We start from the raw sequence: 18,020 nt of genomic DNA on the forward strand, positions 1-18,020 counted from the left end.
TAGGATCTGGGGGCTGTAGTACATGGCTGTGCCCCAGAAAAAGGCCAACTGCCCAACTTCCTTGGATCTTTCACGAGGGTGTCCTGAATTCCGGGAAACACCAGACTTCATTCCCCTTGTCATTCTTCTCCTTCCTCTCCTTCCTTCCTTCCCTCCCTCCCTCCCTCCCTCCCTTCCTTCCTTCCTTCCTTCCTTCCTTCCCTCCCTTCCTCCCTCCCTTCCTCCCTTCCTTGCCTCCCTCCCTCCCTTCCTCCCTTCCTTCCTTCCTTCCTTCCTTCCTTCCTTCCTTCCTTCCTTCCTTCCTTCCTCTCCTTCCTCCCCCTTCCTTCCTTCCTTCCTTCCTTCCTTCCTTCCTTCCTTCCTTCCTTCCTTCCTTCCTTCCTTCTTTCCTTCCTTCCTTCCTTCCTTCCTCAGATCTTTCTTGAGCTTCTGCTCCACTTACCACTTTTGGGGTATACAGATCGGCAGCGTGCTAAGGTCCTGGAGCCCAAACCCTTCTTCCTGTGATGCTCAGAGAAGGGACCTGCCCTGCCCCGGATCACGCAGCCAGTGGGTAGCGGAGCAGTAAGCAGAACCCCTGGTGCCCCGACATCTTGTGCTTCAGGCCACTCCGGGGAGAGCCCTTCTGGCAACTCCAGCTCTGCCCACTCCGCTACAGCCGCTTCCTCTGGCCCGAGGCCCAGGGTGGGGCTGGCTCCGGGGTGAGGGGTTCAAGCGAGGCTGCTGGGTGCAGGGCTGGCAGCTGGGTGCAGGGCTGGCAGCGAGCGAAACCTTCATCCCACCACAGCCCCTGGGGCTGAATCACCAACCAGGCTGGCTCGGCTCAACATTGCAGACGCATCCTCCTGTGCTGCCACAGTCTCCGGGAGAAAATAGGATTTTGCCTTTGGTTGCGATTTAAAAGGGGCGGGGGGGGGGGGGTGAGAATCACAAACACATTCTCCTTCTTGCCAGAGAGCGGCCCGTTTGAGAAGATCAATCAAATGTTTTCAGCAAAGCTCCTACAGGTCCACATTTTCCCAAATCACATCAGCTGTAGGAAGATGGGATGGACTGAGAAAGAAGCCACGAGGCCAGTGTGGTGGTGGGGGGTGGGGGACTCTACTGTCTGGCTTCACACCTAACAGAGGAGGAGGAGGGGGTAGGGGGGAGGAAGAGGGGGTAGGGGGGAGGAGGAGGAGGGGGAGAAGGGAACAGAGGCTGGACTCTTGGTGGAGGGTCTGGGCTCGTGTCCAAAGGAGCTGAGAGCCCTTTCGAGACCCCTGCTGGGAGTTCAGCCCACTCTCAACAAACTCCTGCGGAATTGTGAGTCTGATCCCGAAACCCACAAGCCGGAGCCAGGGATGCTACAAACTCTGGGCACAATCTCTCCCTGCAGAACGACTCAGTGGTTGTCAGCCACCGCATGACACGCTGATCTGTCACCATCAATTGCAAGCTCTGTCATGGGTTTGTTACTAATGATTATTAAAGACTAAAATTTGGGAATGGTTTGCAATTAAAATAAACGCATAAATACATGAATCTTCATCATCGCAGTTAATGGCAGCTCCTTTCAGCTATTCTGGTGGTAACCTTGGAGTTGTCCTTGACTTCTCTCTCCCTCTCAAACCCCAGGTCTGACCTATCAGCAAATCTGGATGCTGCCTTCCACATAGATCCAGGATCTGATCACTTCTCTCCCGCTAGGTGACTCCCACTTGGGTCCAAGCCCCCGTCGTCTCTCACCGGCATTATTGCAAGAGCCTCTGAATCGCTCTTCCTGCTTCCACTCTTGCCCTCCTTTAGCCTGTTCCCCAGGAGTCATCTGGAGGGATCCCACTAAAATTAAGCTCCATCATGGGGTTCCTGTCTTCAAAGCCCTCCAATAGCTTCCTTAAAGCCAGACTAATGACAAGGCCCACACAGTCTGGCTCTTGTTACCACTCTGATCTCACTTCCTACTCCTTTTTCTTTGTTCTGTCCACTCTGGCCCCACTGGCCTCCTCACTATTCCTCTGACATGCCAAGCATACTCCTGCCTCAGGACCTTTGCACATGCTGTTCCCGCTGCCTGAAACACACTTTCTTCAGCTTCAGCTACCCATAAGGAACCTTTTCTCTTATTTTCTTTAAGTCTTTGCTCCAGTGTCACCTTCTCAGTGACATTTCTTCCCTGACAACCCTATATAAACTGTATTTAAAATTGCAAACCCTTCCCATTTTGCACTTTTCTCCTCCAGCTTTATTTCTCCCGCTGGAGAAATACACATAGTCATTTACATATTTATGTTGTTTATTGCATAAGTCCCTCTGTTCCCACTGGTATCTAAGTTTCATGAGGGCAGGGGATTTTGGTCTATTTTGTTCAAAACCGTTTTCCCCAGACCTTTGAATAGTGCCTGGGATATAGTAAGGGCTCAATTAGTATTTGTTAAATGAGTACGTGAATGGATTCGAGATTCCTTCTACGATATAGCTCCTCACCCTCGGCTGCATTCTGTATGCCTTCTTGGACAGGAAATAGAGGTGTGAAATTAAGCTCGTGTGCTGAGAATGTCAACACCATGTGATCTGGGTCTATGCTGTGCATACGAATGTCATCCGTTACACATCTGGACTCTCGGGAAAAAAAAAAGATTGAGACTCACAGGACAAGCGAGCAGATGTAGGGTCTTGCATAGCTCTTCATTGCTGTGTGGCTTTGAAGTAGTTGCCTGCCCTCTCTGAGCGACAGCTGAGGAACAGTGCAACGGTCATTGCACTCAGAGTGACTTTGGCTCAGGTCCCGGTTCTGCCACCACTAGCTGAGTGACCTTGACTAAGGAACTTCATTTCTGAGGCTTTTGTTTTCTCGTGTGCAACACAGGAAGAAGGAGCCGTAGGTTAGGAGAGACCACGCACATGAGCGTGAGCTTTGGAGTTAAGATCAGAACCTGAATCCCGGCTCAGCCACGCACGAACTGTGGCCTTCCGTTTCATCACCTTAAGTGGGAAGAACCTAATTCCACACAGATGCAGTGAGGATTGGATGGGTTACTGGATTGACAATGGTATGAAAGTAATAGCAGGTAATACTTTTCAGACTTATATTCTAGTCCTCATTCTAAGTGTCATATACATGCATATAAGTAAGTATATGCATATATGCATTTAATCCTCACCACAATGCTATGAGGAGATTTTTCCTATTTTAAAGATGAGGAAACTGAGGCACACAGTGGTTAAATAATTCATACAAGGGCATACAGAAGAACCAGCCCTTCCTCGTTCCTCTCCCTCTAGCCCTAAAGAGAAGCCCCCGGCTCCCAGATATCCTGACACGTCTCCTGCCAGCTAACGAAGGTTGGGGCTTAGGATGGGCCGACACCCCGCATGCCCTAGGCATGGCCCTCCGTCCTTAACAGTGAGTTCTCCAAGTGGAGAGGGGAGCCAGGTAGCTGAATTCAGGTTGATTGAATCAAGGAGAAAATCAATTACATTTAAATAAAGAAAAAAGATTGGAAATCAGGCACAATGCCTTCTTAATTACAGCACCTAATCACTGGCTGGGAAAAAAAAAAATAACTCCAGAACATTTCATTTCAAATACGGCCTTGTATATCTGAAATGAGAGGCTCCTAATGAAATGCACATTACCCCACTTGACTAGTAATTGACTAGGCGATCCCGACAGCTTCATGGGTGGAAATGATCGGGCATAATAGCCAGAGCCTTTTAAGGATGTGACAACATGGGCTGCTTTGGGGGTTTATTGAGAGGCAGCTGACCCCCAAGGTCTCCTTTCCTTTGCAGTACAACTCACAATTCTCCCAACAAAAACTGCGACCGTTGGGCAGGGCTAAGCGTGCACTGCAGCGGGTGAGCATGATTAAATGGCTTTTCTCCGCACAGTTCCGAGTCATCACAAACACACGAGGCCGGGGAAGATCGCCGGCAATCAGCGACCAAATGCCTCAAAGAAATGACTCTGACAAGTATCCCTGCTATTCAGATCTTGGATTATAGCCTTCTAGTTGGTCTCCCTGTCTCCCATCTCTCCCCTTCCAATCTTTCTCGTCCACTGCAGCTAGCACCATCTCTATAAAGCACACTCCATCGAGTCACTTCCTTGATTAAAACCTTTTGGGTTCCTCGTGAGATTAGAGCGGTCCCGACTCCTGACGGTGGCTCAGGAGGCCAGAGGCAATGTGGTCTCAGCACATCGTCTCTCCACTTCCTGCTTCTCCCTTCTGCACTTCTGCGTCCTTTGTTCCAGCCATGCCAACCTAATGGAGCTGCCCCAGCCAGGGGTGGGGAGCCTGCAGCCTTAAGGCGCCATGTGGCCTTCTAGGTCCCTAAGCGCAGGCTTTTGAATGAATCCGAATTTTGCAGAACAAATCCTTTTATTAAAAGTGGTGCAGCAGAGAAAGATAAAGCTTTTCTTGCCTCTGTTGGTCCTTAAGAAAGAACATTCTTGAAATTAGAAGAGACCATAGGGTCCCCCCCACTGCGCAGGTGGCGTTTCTTGCTCCCATTAGTTCCTGTCTTTGCATATGCAGTTCCCTCTACCTGGAACACCCTTCCCTCCCTTCCCTACCTCACTAACCCTTGCATCATCCTCTTGCATCCCACCTCACCTGGCCGGGTTTGCACCCCCTCTTCTGCATTTATAAAGTATCTGTGTTTTCTCCTGTCATGGCAAGTATTACCTGGAATCATAATTGTCTGTGAGCTCAGTGAAGGTAGGGACTTACGTCTGTTGATTCATTTTGTTCACAGAACCTAGCACTGTCCAGCCCAGAGCACATGCTTCTAGACTTTGTTGAGTGAGTGTGGGTAGAATTGCCAATGATGCTTGTGATAATCTGGGTGACAGGCAGCCTCTTCTTGCAAGATGATGCATCGGCAACACCATCTCTCTTGGGATGCTTTCTTGCCTTTTCGAGTCTGATTAAGTGTGATTAGGCTTGTTGTCTTCGTATTCGTCTGGCCCTTTAAGGATGTGTGCAGCAGTGACCAGAGCTCTTGGAAGTGAACGTCGCTGATTCAACTGTTCATCATTCAGCCACCCAGTCCCCATGCATTGTACACCTGCAACTGCCCAGCATTGAACTGGGCACCTGAACTTCAGAAAGCTGACCAAGGTGAGATCTCTGCCCCACAATGACTTATGGCTCAGTGCACAACAGGTGAGCAAATGGATACTCAGAGTACCAGGGCATCACGGATGAATGGCTTCCCACAATGCTTCCTTTTACAGAGGAGCGGACAGAGGAACAGAGATGTGCCATGGCTTTTCCAGAGTCACAAAGACGATACCCAGTAGACATGTAAATAACTTACATCCCATCTGCCACCCGTTCAGATGCCTGTGTCACCTTTGGGTGGGGGGTGGGGATCTTCAGAGCCACCAAATAAGCCAGACACGGTGTAGTCATGCCTCATGTGGATAAGCTCGGGTGCTTTTGTGCATGGGTGAAGTTTAGAGTAACGTTAGAATTACAGTTAGTGAGAGGGAAAATGATTCCACAACGTGAAAATCCCTGGACCAAGAACCCTATCCACTGGGCGTCTGGTAAAATTCCCCTTATAGTGTCGGGGAGAGAGAAAGTTCTCCTAAAATCACTGTATGTTCTGCAGCTGGTAGAAGGCACGTGTTGAACCACTCATCAAATTCATTCATTCCCTGAATAAATATTGATGCGATATCTACCATGTGCCAGGCACTATACTAATACTTTATAGATATTTTCTATACTATATACTTTATTGATATTTTCTCATTTAATATACAACCCTTGAGTGAAAGCTGATTTTAAGGTATTATTATAATTATTCCCTTGTTGCAGATACAAAACCGGGAGTCAGAAAGGAAACTAACTTGCCCGGCTAGTTATAATGAACCATAATGATAATAGTTGCCATTTGTGGGTCATTTATTATATGCCTGGCACGGTGCTAAGCCACTATGTCAAATTTAATCCTCACAGTGAAGTTATGGGATAGGCACTATTAATATCTCTTTTTACAGATGAGATGATTGATGTTCAAAAAGGTGAAGTAACGTGCTCAGGGTAAATAGCTGGTGTGCAATGGAGCCAGAACCTCATCCTGGGTCTGCTTAATTCCCGGCTCCTGTATTTTTCAGTATGGTCCGTGGGTTACGTATGTTGGAGTCACCTGGGGCATTTGTGTGCAATGCAAATTGCTGGGCCCAGAGTGGACCCCAGGGACTGAGGGAAACACCCAGGAATCTGCATTTTACACCAAGTTCCCAGGTGATTCTTACATTAACTAAAGTTTGAGAATTTTATTGCCTTTCTTTGGGGAGGGACCCAGCAGTTTCCACCATAAAAGAAACCTCCCACTTTACTTTCTCAGCTGATTTGGAAAAACATAAGGAAAGGAAGAAAATCAGTGAAACTCTCGCTTGGTCCCAGGAGGGCTTCAAGAGATATAAAACGAAGACAGCGAAGACATTTTGATGCCAGTACTCCAGCAGATGTGTTTACGCAACTCGGTTTGATTATAGGTGCTAAAAATACCCGCTTTTAAATTTAGGAGCCCAGAACATTTCCCAGTGCTTTACCAAAAAGCAGTTTTTAAAAAATTTTTAATTCATTCCTCACCCTCACCTCCTACAAGTTATTAGTATTGATGTTGAAACCTCAGAGTTTGTTATCGAGAATTATAATGGCAAATCACGGAGACATTTTCTCTGATTACGCAGATTCTCAGCATGTTTGGCTCCCATCTCCCAGCTAGCCGTTCCTCTGAATCAGCAGAGCGCCAGCTGTACCCCCCGACTTCCTTGGGGTGGCTGAATACCAGACCTCGACAACTTCCCCAGAGAAATCTGCCATCTGGTGTAACCAGCCCCTACTTCTTTCCCCTCAACCATTTTTATTATGGTTTTTTTTTTTACTTTACATCTTTGATATAATTTTAAGATCTGAGAACGTCAAAGATTTAATTCACAGATGAGGAGACTGAGGCATGGAGAGAAGTGACCAAGCACGTGAGCGGCACAGGCATTCTGCCTCCGAATGCAGAGTTCTCTCAGTCATACTAGGGTGCCTCTCCTGGAATTCTGATTCACACCACCTGTTAGCTTATAACCTTAGGCAAAATTACCAAACCTTTCAAAGCCAGTTTTTTCACCTGTAAAATGGGGATAATAATACTGCCCACTTCAAAGGGCTATTGTGGGGATTAAATGAGATGATATGTGCAAAATGCCAAGTGTAGAGACTGGTACATAGTAAATCCTCAATAAATGGCAGCTGTCATTGTCATCATCACCATCACCATCATCATCATCACTATCATTCTCACCATTACACCACCATCACCATCATCATCATCACCGCCATCATCATCACCACCATCACCATCATCACCGCCATCATCATCACCACCATCACCATCATCATCACCACCATCACCATCATCATCACCACCATCACCATCATCATCACCACCATCACCATCATCATCACCACCGCCATCATCATCATCACCGCCATCATCATCACCACCATCACCATCATCATCACCGCCATCATCATCACCACCATCACCATCATCATCACCACCATCACCATCATCATCATCACCGCCATCATCATCACCACCATCACCATCATCATCACCACCATCACCATCATCATCATCACCGCCATCATCATCACCACCATCACCATCATCATCACCACCATCACCATCATCATCATCACCATCATCATCACCGCCATCATCATCACCACCACCACCATCACCATCATCATCATCACTATCATTCTCACCATTACACCACCATCACCATCATCATCATCACCGCCATCATCATCACCACCATCACCATCATCATCACCACCATCACCATCATCATCATCACCGCCATCATCATCACCACCATCACCATCATCATCACCACCATCACCATCATCATCACCACCATCACCATCATCATCACCACCATCACCATCATCATCATCACCGCCATCATCATCACCACCATCACCATCATCATCACCACCATCACCATCATCATCATCACCACCATCATCATCATCACCATCACCATCATCCTCAGGTGGTTCACATCCCATGATAACGCATTAAGTAGTTATTAACATCAGAAAATTTTGATCACTTTTTTTACCCTGCTTATTTTTTCTTAATCAGAAGAAACAATGCCTGGCACATTGTAAGTGCTCAATAAATATCTGTTAGATTTTTTTGTGAATGAAGAAGAAAGATCCAAAATGACTAACCTCTTTCAGGGTTTTGACCCACTTGACATTTATTTCAATTGGAGCTAAGGGTTGGTGACCACTGGTCTTGTTAAACTTCGTGTGACCCATCCACCCCTACAGAAGGGGCGCTGGCCTCTATCACTGCTTACCTGTCAGAGCTCATTCAAATGGCCCCTTCCCTGAAGTCCTCAATCCCACCTTCTCTGAGCTTCTCCCACATTTCTTGGCCTTAGAGAAAATGTTCTCTTCCATTTCATATAGGAGTTCATTATTTTCACTCCCCTTGTGTCTAATGTACCACGAGGGCAAGAATCACAACTTGCCTTGTGGTTGGTGTGCTCCATGTATTTGATGGGGTGAATTATTTGGCTTGTTTGCAGAATTATTTAAATTAACTGCTAAGGCTCTAGACCAGTGTCTTCATATAAAAATCACCAGGTTTTTTAAAAAAAATTTTCATTGTCTAGGCCTATCTCCGATCAATGAAACAGACTCTCAAAGGCAAGGGCTCAGCTATTGGTACTTTTAAAAAGCACCTCCCAGCGATATATTCTAATATAGAGCCAGGGATGATAACTACTGCTTGAGAACATTTTAAATAAGTTGTATAGAGGATTTTCTAGCCTACCTGACTGGAAGCCCATTGGGTGCACCCTATCCATCTTTGCATCTGCAGCCTTAACACATGGGTTATAGGCACTTAATAAATGTTTACTGAATCGGGCAGTCCTCTTGTACACTAAACATCATGACCCTTGTTGGCTCATGAAGATGGTGTTTCTGATCCATTTAACCTCTCAGAGTCTTAGTTATTCTATCCCTACATTGGGGGTGAAAATAGCATCTATTATTTAGAGCTATTTATGGTAAGCATTAAATGAGACAGTGTGTGCAAAGGAGCCTCGATAGAGTTGGGAACATCAGAAATGCCCAGTAAATGTGATTTTTTTCCCTCCCTTTTCCCGTCTCCTAAGTCCGTTGGCAAGCAGTCAAAGGAAGATCAGCAGCAGTTTTTAACCCAAGCAGGAGGTTTTCACAATGCCTAAAACTGCCACGCCCTCACCATCATCACCACCAACCCTTGGCAGCGGCATTGGTAATAATGAACCCAAACTCTGTGCCAGGCTCTTTGTAAAACGTTTCATGTATATTACCTTCTCTAAGCCAATGGCAACCCTATCATGTAGGTATTACGAATGCAGGTTTCACATGAGAAAACGAAGGCTCTGAGAGGTTATATAACTTGTCCAAGGTTGCAGGCCAGGGTCAAACTCACTATTTTCAACCACCTCCTTCATATACATCACTACACTTCCCTGTTTTTCCGAGACAGGCAATTCATTTTGCAAACTAGCTCCTGGGCTCAGTTCTTTCCCTGGAGTGTCATAGTCTCTCCTTTTTCACGTGTCCAGCTGAGAACGACACGCATGCCTCTCGTCTTGCCTGTTCCCTCGGATCACCAGAAAACGGACAACTTGGCTGTCAGCTGTTGGCCCCATCTCCTCTGTTTGTTCTCTTTCGGAGGCAGTGACGATTGTGAGCGCTTTTGAATCCACCTGAGCTAGATTCACATCTGAGCTCTGAAAGGCTCTGTGACCTTGGGGCAAACATCACAAAAGAGCTGAGCCCCAATGATTCCTTCTGTACAATGGGAGTAGGAATCGTGGCCAATTCACAGGGCAACCGTGAGGGTGAATGTATGTAAAGTGCCTTGAACTTAAAGGGCGCTCAAAACAAGCAAAACAAGCTAGTTAGTGGTTGTAACAATAGTTGTTTTTATTTGGAGAAGACAGCCTATCTGCCCAGAGGCCGGCCACCTGCCTGTAACCGGAGCAGACTGGCCGTCTGGCTGGGACCTGGTGCTGTCCGACGTCTCTGTTCAATTACCTCCGTCTGTGGGTGAAACAGCCCCTGCGTAATGGACTGATTAATCTCCTTATCGCACAGAGCACACAGTGTAATTACATCAGAGAATTCAGATCCCCAAGCGCAGCATCAATCAACTCGGAGAGAGCGGCTTCACCCTCCCTTCCCTAACAGCCTGGGGGGAAAAATATATCTTCCCTCCCTGCCCCGCTGCTCATCCTTCCTTCAAACGAGAGATCAGATCGGGACTCATCATGTCCGGGCAAATGGCTGCCTGGGGAGCAGGTAGGGAAGGAAGGTGAGAGAAGGGTCTATTTTTAGGTCAGCCACCTCTCAGGTGCTGTGACAGCTGCTACTCCCCCGGCTTATGGCTGCTTGCGTTTGGATTAAATAAGTAGGAGAAAAGGCGCCCCACTTTTTTTTAAAGGATGGCCAAACAGAATAGTAATAACAAATACTGTGTCTGCAAAGGCACTATCTCCTTTTGTCCTCACAACCACCCTTCGAGGAAGGTAGTATTATTAGTACCCATTACGCAGGTGAAGAAACTGAGGCTTGGAGAAGTTGATGACTTCATATTGGTAAGTGGCAGAGGCAGGGATCCAGTGCTGCCAAGTTTCACTCGAAACACTGAGCTTTCAGACTCCACGGCTCTTTCCAGCCCAAATTGAGAAGTCTGTACAGGAGGATGTCTAGCTCCTCGCTGCTCTCACTTGAGAGCCTGCCTCAGCCACCCTTATTCTCTTCTCACCTAAGACTCAGCCATCCACTCATCGAATAATTCATGAGCATCTACGATATGCCAGGTACTGGCAAGGTGCCAGGAAGGCAAAGCCCCAAACCCATGGGGCCCACCCTCACCAAGCTCTAAGTCTGTTGGAGGGGATGCGTGCCAAGGCCTTCGCTGACAAGGAACAATGGTGCAACAGCCTGGATGGATCTCACAGCTGCCACGCCGTGCACAAGAAGCCAGACATAAAAGATGGGATTCTGTTTTTATGAAGTTCTGGAACAGGCAAATCTAACCTATCATGGGAAATCCTCGGGCCCGTCATTATCTCTGGAGATTAGGGGCTGATTAAGGAGAGACCCGAGGGAATTTTCAGAGGTGATGGAAATGTTTTACGGAGTATGGCTACCAGGGCCTTGTGCAATTTGTGAGCACACATTGAATTGCACACTTTGATTTGTTCATTTCGTTTTATGTAAATCCCCCCTAAAAACTACCACAAACAAATATTGGGAATTTAATGGAAATCACAATGGTGGCAGTTTAGTGTGTGCTGAGTCTTTATAAGCATTGATAGATTTAATTCTCATGACAGCGTTATTGAGGCTCAGAGAGGGTAAGCAACTTGCCCAGGATTACACAGCTAGGAAAGGCCAGAGCCAGGATTCCCAACCAGACCTATGTCTGACGCAAAAACCTGTGCTCCCAACCACTGCTCTTTCCTGCCTCCCTGTGCCATCGTTCCATGCCACCCCGGGAGAGGTGACACCCAAGCTTTCTGCTTCATCAGCTCACAGCCCATTCTGGTACCGCTCCCCTCTGTTTAATCTCTGAGCTTCTGAGGGACAGATGGAGTAGAGAGAGGGAGACTCTGGCAACACTGAAATCACACCCCAAGACCCTCACCACCAATTCATTTGTCACCTAGATCTCACTCCATAGCGTCGGGAGACACGGCACAGTCAACTCCAGGGGGGATAGTGGGAGGATGGGTTTTGTGCCATAAGATGGGACAGGCTGAATAGAATGAAAGCAGCAATTTCTCCATCTGTTCTATGTCTCATGAAGCCAGACAAAGTGGTTTCTTACGCTGGTTTAGTGACCAACAACAACTGGAGGGTGACCTAGGACATGCCACGTCACCTTCTTGGTCCTTAGTTTTCCCATTTGTAGACTTGGTCACTGCCTCAAACCTCCTATCAAACAGCTAAATATAGAGCTCTTCTGTTTGAAGCAGGGGGTGGTAATTTGGAGATCTGGGCACTCAACCTTCTCCTCGCTCCTCAGAGCAAGGGCAGAGTTAGCTCCACAGAATATAGTTTGCAAACTGCAGACAGAGGTGGACCCTAAGACTCCTCAACTCTAAAATCTGAGGAATCTCTGACGCTGGAGGGCTGTGGTCTGTCTTGTTCACAACTGAGTCTCTCACACTTAGCGCAGTGCTTGGCCCTGCATATACAGTAAGTGTGTGTTGAGTGAACATGTGCTTAGAAAGCCTCTTCAGGGTTCCAAGGTAGAAACCAACCAGGGCTTTTTTTTTTTTTTTCCCTCTTCTATTGAGGAAACTCTTGGAAGGACGGCGTCCACACACACATTATGCTTATGCTGTAGAGTACTTTTCAAGAATTCAAATTCATTGCCAACATTTCAAAATCAGGCGTTTCCTGTACACGTTTTAGTTTTAAGAAGGATCAAGATTGGAGACGAGGGACCTGCGTTCCTCTCCGGAGGCAGATGTCAGCTGGATCCGGATGGGAGCGGTCACCCTCACTCACCTGAGTCCCCACCTGCCTCACTCCGTCCATCTGTGATACCTACACGATCCTGGTATGTATTTAATTTTGTGATTCCCTGGTTTAGGGGCTTGTTTCTCCTTTTGTCCTCAAAAGTGTTGGGAATGCACAGAGCCAGCCACGCCTGGACACAGCCTTGGGGTGAGCCATGACCTTGGGGACAGTGGGAAACCTGGTGGTGGTTCTCTGATTCCAGGCACCATTTAAGAAATCAACCGGCCTCTATGAGGCTGCCCATAAGACTGAGATCCTTCTCTCATACTTGCAGCCAGGAAGCAAGAGGGTGGATTTACATCTCACTGGGGAGGGGTGCTCCAGGGATGGCCCACACGGGTCAGCACCCACGTCCTCTTGTCCCTTGTAGGGGGAAGGCACCCAGCCTCCCACCTCCTCCTTTCCTACACAGGGCTCTTTGTTCCCAGGTCGTAAGATGTTGGCTCAGCCCCAGTCACGTTTCGGGAGTGCCATGGGGCTGACGCCTCGGCCTCCCGCAGCTGGGATTATATTTTAATCATCTAAATCCGAGGCTTCCCGAGGTGTGTCCACACCCCGTGCTGATCGAGCTGCTTCGGAATCACCGAAGACGCTTCCTGTAAATGTGGATTCCTCGGTCCCACCCGTGGGGACTCTGCTCTAATCGGTCACGGTCACGGTCACGGGGGAGGAGGGGCGGCCCCCACCTGTAGGAAGCTGTCCCCAGGCAGTTCCAGCGCCCAGACAGGGGTGGGAACCGGAGATAACTCGCCAAACCGCTCATTTTGTTCCACTGCTTGCCTTCCACTCCCTTCAATGTTGCCTTTACAATTTGGGGTTCTCCTGTTTGTGTTTTTTTCTCACCTTGAACTTCCCTCAAGGATATCTCCCTAAGCCTGATGGCTTTTTTCCTAGTGTTCTAACAGCCACCTTGAATTATATCCTTGGGTTTGCCGCAGACCCCAAATTCCCAGCTCCCCAGGGCTACGCAGGCAGCACGGTACCTTTGGAGAAAGGGTTTAAGATGAGAACCAGAGAAACCCCAAATCATCTCACTCGTGGCCCCCCCCTCCGGCCTGGCACCGGGATTTCTCCCAGACTCCAGACCTTCCCATTTCTTTCTCCTTGCCATTCCCCCCCTCTCCGTTTCTAAGCCTCGCCTTCCTTTTAGGATCAATTAAGGGGAACAAGTGCCGTTTTATCTCTTAGCTTTGGAAACCCATCAGCTGTTCCGGCACCTCGCGGTGCGTGGAGAGAGGCGGTGCTGAGCTGCAGCGACTGAAGCTCGTGGCAGGCCAGGCCGGCGTGGATTACCGCGCCCCGGGGTCCTCTGCTGGGGAGATAATATCGAAAACTCCCAAAGCCATGGAAACAGCGGCTCTTCAAGGTGATTTTGCACGTGCACAAAAGGAAAAGCAAGTGGAGTTCGGAGGAGGCCCCGTGCTCGCTGCGGCTGCCCAGCCCTTCTCTGTGGTTGCTGAAGGAGCCAGGTTAGAAAGGGGGAGAGGGGAAGGAGATTTGGCTGTGGGAGAAGCAGGCTGCACAAGGCCGGCATTGGCTCCCTTTTTGTCCTCCAGCTTCTGGTCTGGGTCACAATAGTGATGATGATGGTTATGAGGACGATGATAGCTAACAGGTGTTCAGCGCTTGCCACGTGCTGGCTCAAGCCAGACACGGTTCTGCATGCTCTACCAGCATTTGGTCCTCCCAACAGCTATGACACAGGTCTTGTGTTACCACTGATGGATGACAGATGAGAAAACCGGGGCATGGGGAAGGTCAGAAACTTGCCCAAACTCACGTCACCAAGAGGTGGTGGAGCCAGGCATTTCCCCACCTGAATCTGGAGCCTGGTACTTAAACACCAGGTTATGCGGCCGTGGTCCTGGGCTCTGTCCCACTTGAACATCCCTGATGGATTGCCATTCCTTGAACATCCGCTAGGTCAGGTGTGCGCCACCAGCCACTCAGAAAACTTGCAGTACAGCTGGGAAGGCCGGATTTAATATAATGGAGTCATTAGCCGTCATATGCCAGGCACAGTGCTAAGAGCTTTATGTACATTATCCTGTGTAATCTCCACCTACTCTATTACCCCCATTTTGCGGGTAAGGAAACTGAGGTTCAGGGAGACTAAATCACATGTCCCAGGCTGCAGAGTTTGTGGGTGGAGGAGCTGGCATTCAAATCTAGGGCTGTTGGCTTCTAGAGTCTAAACTTTGACCTGATAGACTCACGAAAATGTAACAAAGCATACATACTAGGGTGGCTACAATACGAAATATGATCAAAAGTACTGGGCTCCCAGGTCCTGTTGGCATAACTGTTTATTGAGCACTTACTATGTGTCGGGCCTGGTGCTGGGCACTGGGGGTGGGATGTTGAGAAAAACTACCCTCCTGGAAGTTACAGTCTGGTGGGAGATCCAAAATGTATGTAATTATGCAAAAGAACTATGAAGGGAAGTGGAGAGTACTGGGTGGACATGCAGTAGCAGGGGCTGGAGCAGCAAGGAGTGACAGGATTGTGATATGAGAGTGGAAGGGAAGGCAGGAGCTGACTGCAGGGTCTAGAGGCCATGCACAGGTGTTTGGACTTTATCCTGAGAGACGTGGGGAGCCATTGATGGTTATTAGGCAGGAGAGTGGCATGCTCAGGTCCACTCTTTTGAAAGACCCCTCTGGCTTTAGTATATGTATGGATAGCATGAATGTGTATGTGGGTGCATGGGAATAATGTAGTGTGGGGACCAGCGCCAGTGGTGGGAAGGCAGGTAGGGGGCTCTTACGGGGATTCTGGTAAGAGAGAGGGTAGATTAAGGAAGAACAGACTATGCAACTTGTTCCTTCCTTAACTCCCGTCCATGCTGCAGGTCACGAGCAACATCAGGTGGAGGAGTGTGGATGACTTAGTATAAATACATCCCTGCAAACCGAGAATGGAATATTTCTAGACTAGAGCAGTGGGGCTCAAACTGGAGTGTGCATTGGAAACACCTGGAAGGCCTGTTGTAGCAAAGACTGCCAGGCTCCACTCTTGCAGTTTCTGATTTGGTCTGTCTGGGCTGGAAACCAAGAATTTGTATCTCTAACAAGTTCCCAGATGATGTGGATTCTGCTGACACGGGGACCACGTTTTCAGACCCAGTGCTGTAGAGTACAATGCACCCAATTTGCAGCCACATTCGCTTCGAGCTGAATCCAGTTTCTGTCCCTATTTAACCTGGGTAGAATTGGATTACCTCTCCAATATTCAGAGATTTTTTGTTCATCTGTGAAATGGGACGGGTGATGTTGACATTCAGAGCTTGTTGTATATTTACAATAAATCAAGTATAAAGCTTATTATAGCAGTTGGCACATAAAAGAAACTAAATAAATCATGGCCATTGTTATTATTACCCAGAGAAAAAGCTTAAAGCAGCACTTGGCCAACGACACATTAGGATTGAGACTAATAATGGTATTTTCAATGAGCACCCAAAGTCTGGAACCAGTAAAGTGACAAGTAGCTAATATTGGTGAATAATAACAAAAATTTGGTAATGCATATTAAGGGATTATTCTTTGTCAAGCAGAACTCCAAAGGAATTGGAGGCTATTTTTTCATGGCTGCTAAATCAGCTTATTTAACCACCTATTAAGTGGAAAATCCCTTCATTAATATATCCATCCACCATTTTTCCATCCATCTATCCACCCATCCAACCACTTATCCATCTGTCCATTCATCCATCCATCCACCCACCTATCCACCCACCTACCCATGGGTTTTTCTGAACTCCTACTCTGGCTTATACACTGTCTCAGGTACTATGAAATTCAGCTGAAAAAACCCTCAGGTGCATCTGGCATTTTTGCCCTTCTGGCTTTAATTTGGCTGACATTTCCATGTTTCAGTCAGGGGATCTGACTCACTCAGAGCTGTCTACACCCTTGGTGGAGGTGGGCAGGGGCCAACTCAGAACATTGTGTTCCCAACCAACACGAGAACCAGAGGAGACAGGTATGTCCCAGTGGAGGCTCTAGAACAAGACAGATCCTTGGCTGATTCCTGATTGCTGGTCCTACCACTTATTAGTTGAGTTGTCTTGGACAAGTAACCTGCTTCTGCAAGATTTAATTTTCTTCTCTAGAAAACGTGAATGTCTTATCTCACATCCATCTTACCAGCTTGAGGTAATACATAATATATTTAAAGTGGTTGGCATGATTCCTGGTATTAATATATGTTAGTTAAATGCTAAACAAAGCATAACTATTATTGTTATCAGTAGAAGAAGGCACTTAAGAGTTGCCTGGGTGATTTGCTCAGATAAATGTCTTCATTATCAACGGAAGCCAAACTTTGCTTGGGGTTTTTCCTAAGAACACACACCCGAAAGAAAGATACTAGAGAAAAGTTTTTATTTTCTTTTCCACAAATTTCTGCCGAGTAAATTGGTGTTTGGTTTGAGGAGCAAGAGGGAGAAGCATTTATCAATATAATACTTACATTTATAACGCACTTTCTACATTCTAAAGCATGTTTATATCTTTTCTCCCATTTTATCCTGACAAAACCCTAAGCTTTAAATAAACACGGTTTTCTTAGCCTCATTTTGAAAAGGAGGAAACAAGACTAGGGAGGTTAGGTGGCTAGCCTAAGGTCACAGAGCAAGTTAATAACAGGGTAATGGCTGGTTTTCTTAAATGGCCTTTCCATTATACCACATGACAACCCAAGTTCAAGTTTTTGGTTTTTCTCCTCTTAATAAATAGGAAACCAAAGGACTTTGGCTGACTTCTCTGGCTTTTTATACTCCAATGCCATCACCTAAAAAAAAAGTAAGTATATGTGTGCATTTTTGGCCACTGTGAATTATTAATGACCATCTCTTTAGTGTGTCAATTTCATTCCTTTGTTTGAAACATTCCTTTTGGCTTTGGCAACAGCAGTGAAATAAATAGTTTATTTGCCAATAACATAGCTTGTTAAATTTTAATCAAATAGAGCATTGTAAGCACATAGTTACTAGGATATACCCCTTGGGAATGAGAGAGATCACTTTGGAAATGAATTAGTAATGGGGCTTTTGGAAGCCAAAATGAAATGGCCAATGGAGCCTCCATGTGGGTTATTCCTATCTGAGTTGTAAATCAATGGAGTTGGTCTCACCCTGCTTTCATTAAAGTTTTCTTGTTAATTATTTTTGGAAGATAATAAGCTCAGCCAGATGCAGGGGTATTATTTTGCTTCTTGTTTTCTTTTGAAAGCATGAGCTCTTCGTATGATATTTTAAGCATGTAGCCCAATATCGTCGTATGTTGAAGCCTAGAGGGTCTTGGATGGGCTTAGGAAGGGAGAGGGGAGATGAGACTCATGGCTTCCATTAATCTCAATCTCTCAGTCTCCCTCTGCTTCTCTGTCTCTGTCTCTCTGTCTCTCATCTTCACTCTC

General features: G+C 47.1%; 1 protein-coding gene and 3 long non-coding RNA genes across 4 annotated transcripts in view; 3 read left to right on the forward strand and 1 right to left on the reverse strand.

The window, feature by feature from the left end:
• Positions 1 to 1,064, forward strand: part of LOC123625953 — a 34,210-nt gene extending 33,146 nt beyond the window's left edge. The window contains exon 5 of the long non-coding RNA XR_006730693.1: positions 955 to 1,064. This is a non-coding gene — a long non-coding RNA (uncharacterized LOC123625953). The remainder of the gene's footprint in view (positions 1 to 954) is intronic.
• Positions 1 to 18,020, reverse strand: part of SRRM4 (serine/arginine repetitive matrix 4) — a 143,799-nt gene that overhangs the window by 57,951 nt on the left and 67,828 nt on the right. The window lies entirely within an intron of this gene.
• LOC123625955 lies at positions 5,059 to 13,814 on the forward strand. The gene is made up of 3 exons (XR_006730695.1): positions 5,059 to 5,105; positions 12,495 to 12,642; positions 13,791 to 13,814. It is a non-coding gene; the product is annotated as an uncharacterized LOC123625955 (long non-coding RNA).
• Positions 13,831 to 18,020, forward strand: part of LOC123625952 — a 4,648-nt gene continuing 458 nt past the window's right edge. Inside the window, exons 1-2 of the long non-coding RNA XR_006730692.1 lie at positions 13,831 to 14,071; positions 17,342 to 17,407. This is a non-coding gene — a long non-coding RNA (uncharacterized LOC123625952). The remainder of the gene's footprint in view (positions 14,072 to 17,341; positions 17,408 to 18,020) is intronic.

This window comes from Lemur catta, chromosome 21 (genome assembly GCF_020740605.2).
Source record: "Lemur catta isolate mLemCat1 chromosome 21, mLemCat1.pri, whole genome shotgun sequence".
Taxonomy (NCBI): Eukaryota; Metazoa; Chordata; class Mammalia; order Primates; family Lemuridae; genus Lemur; species Lemur catta.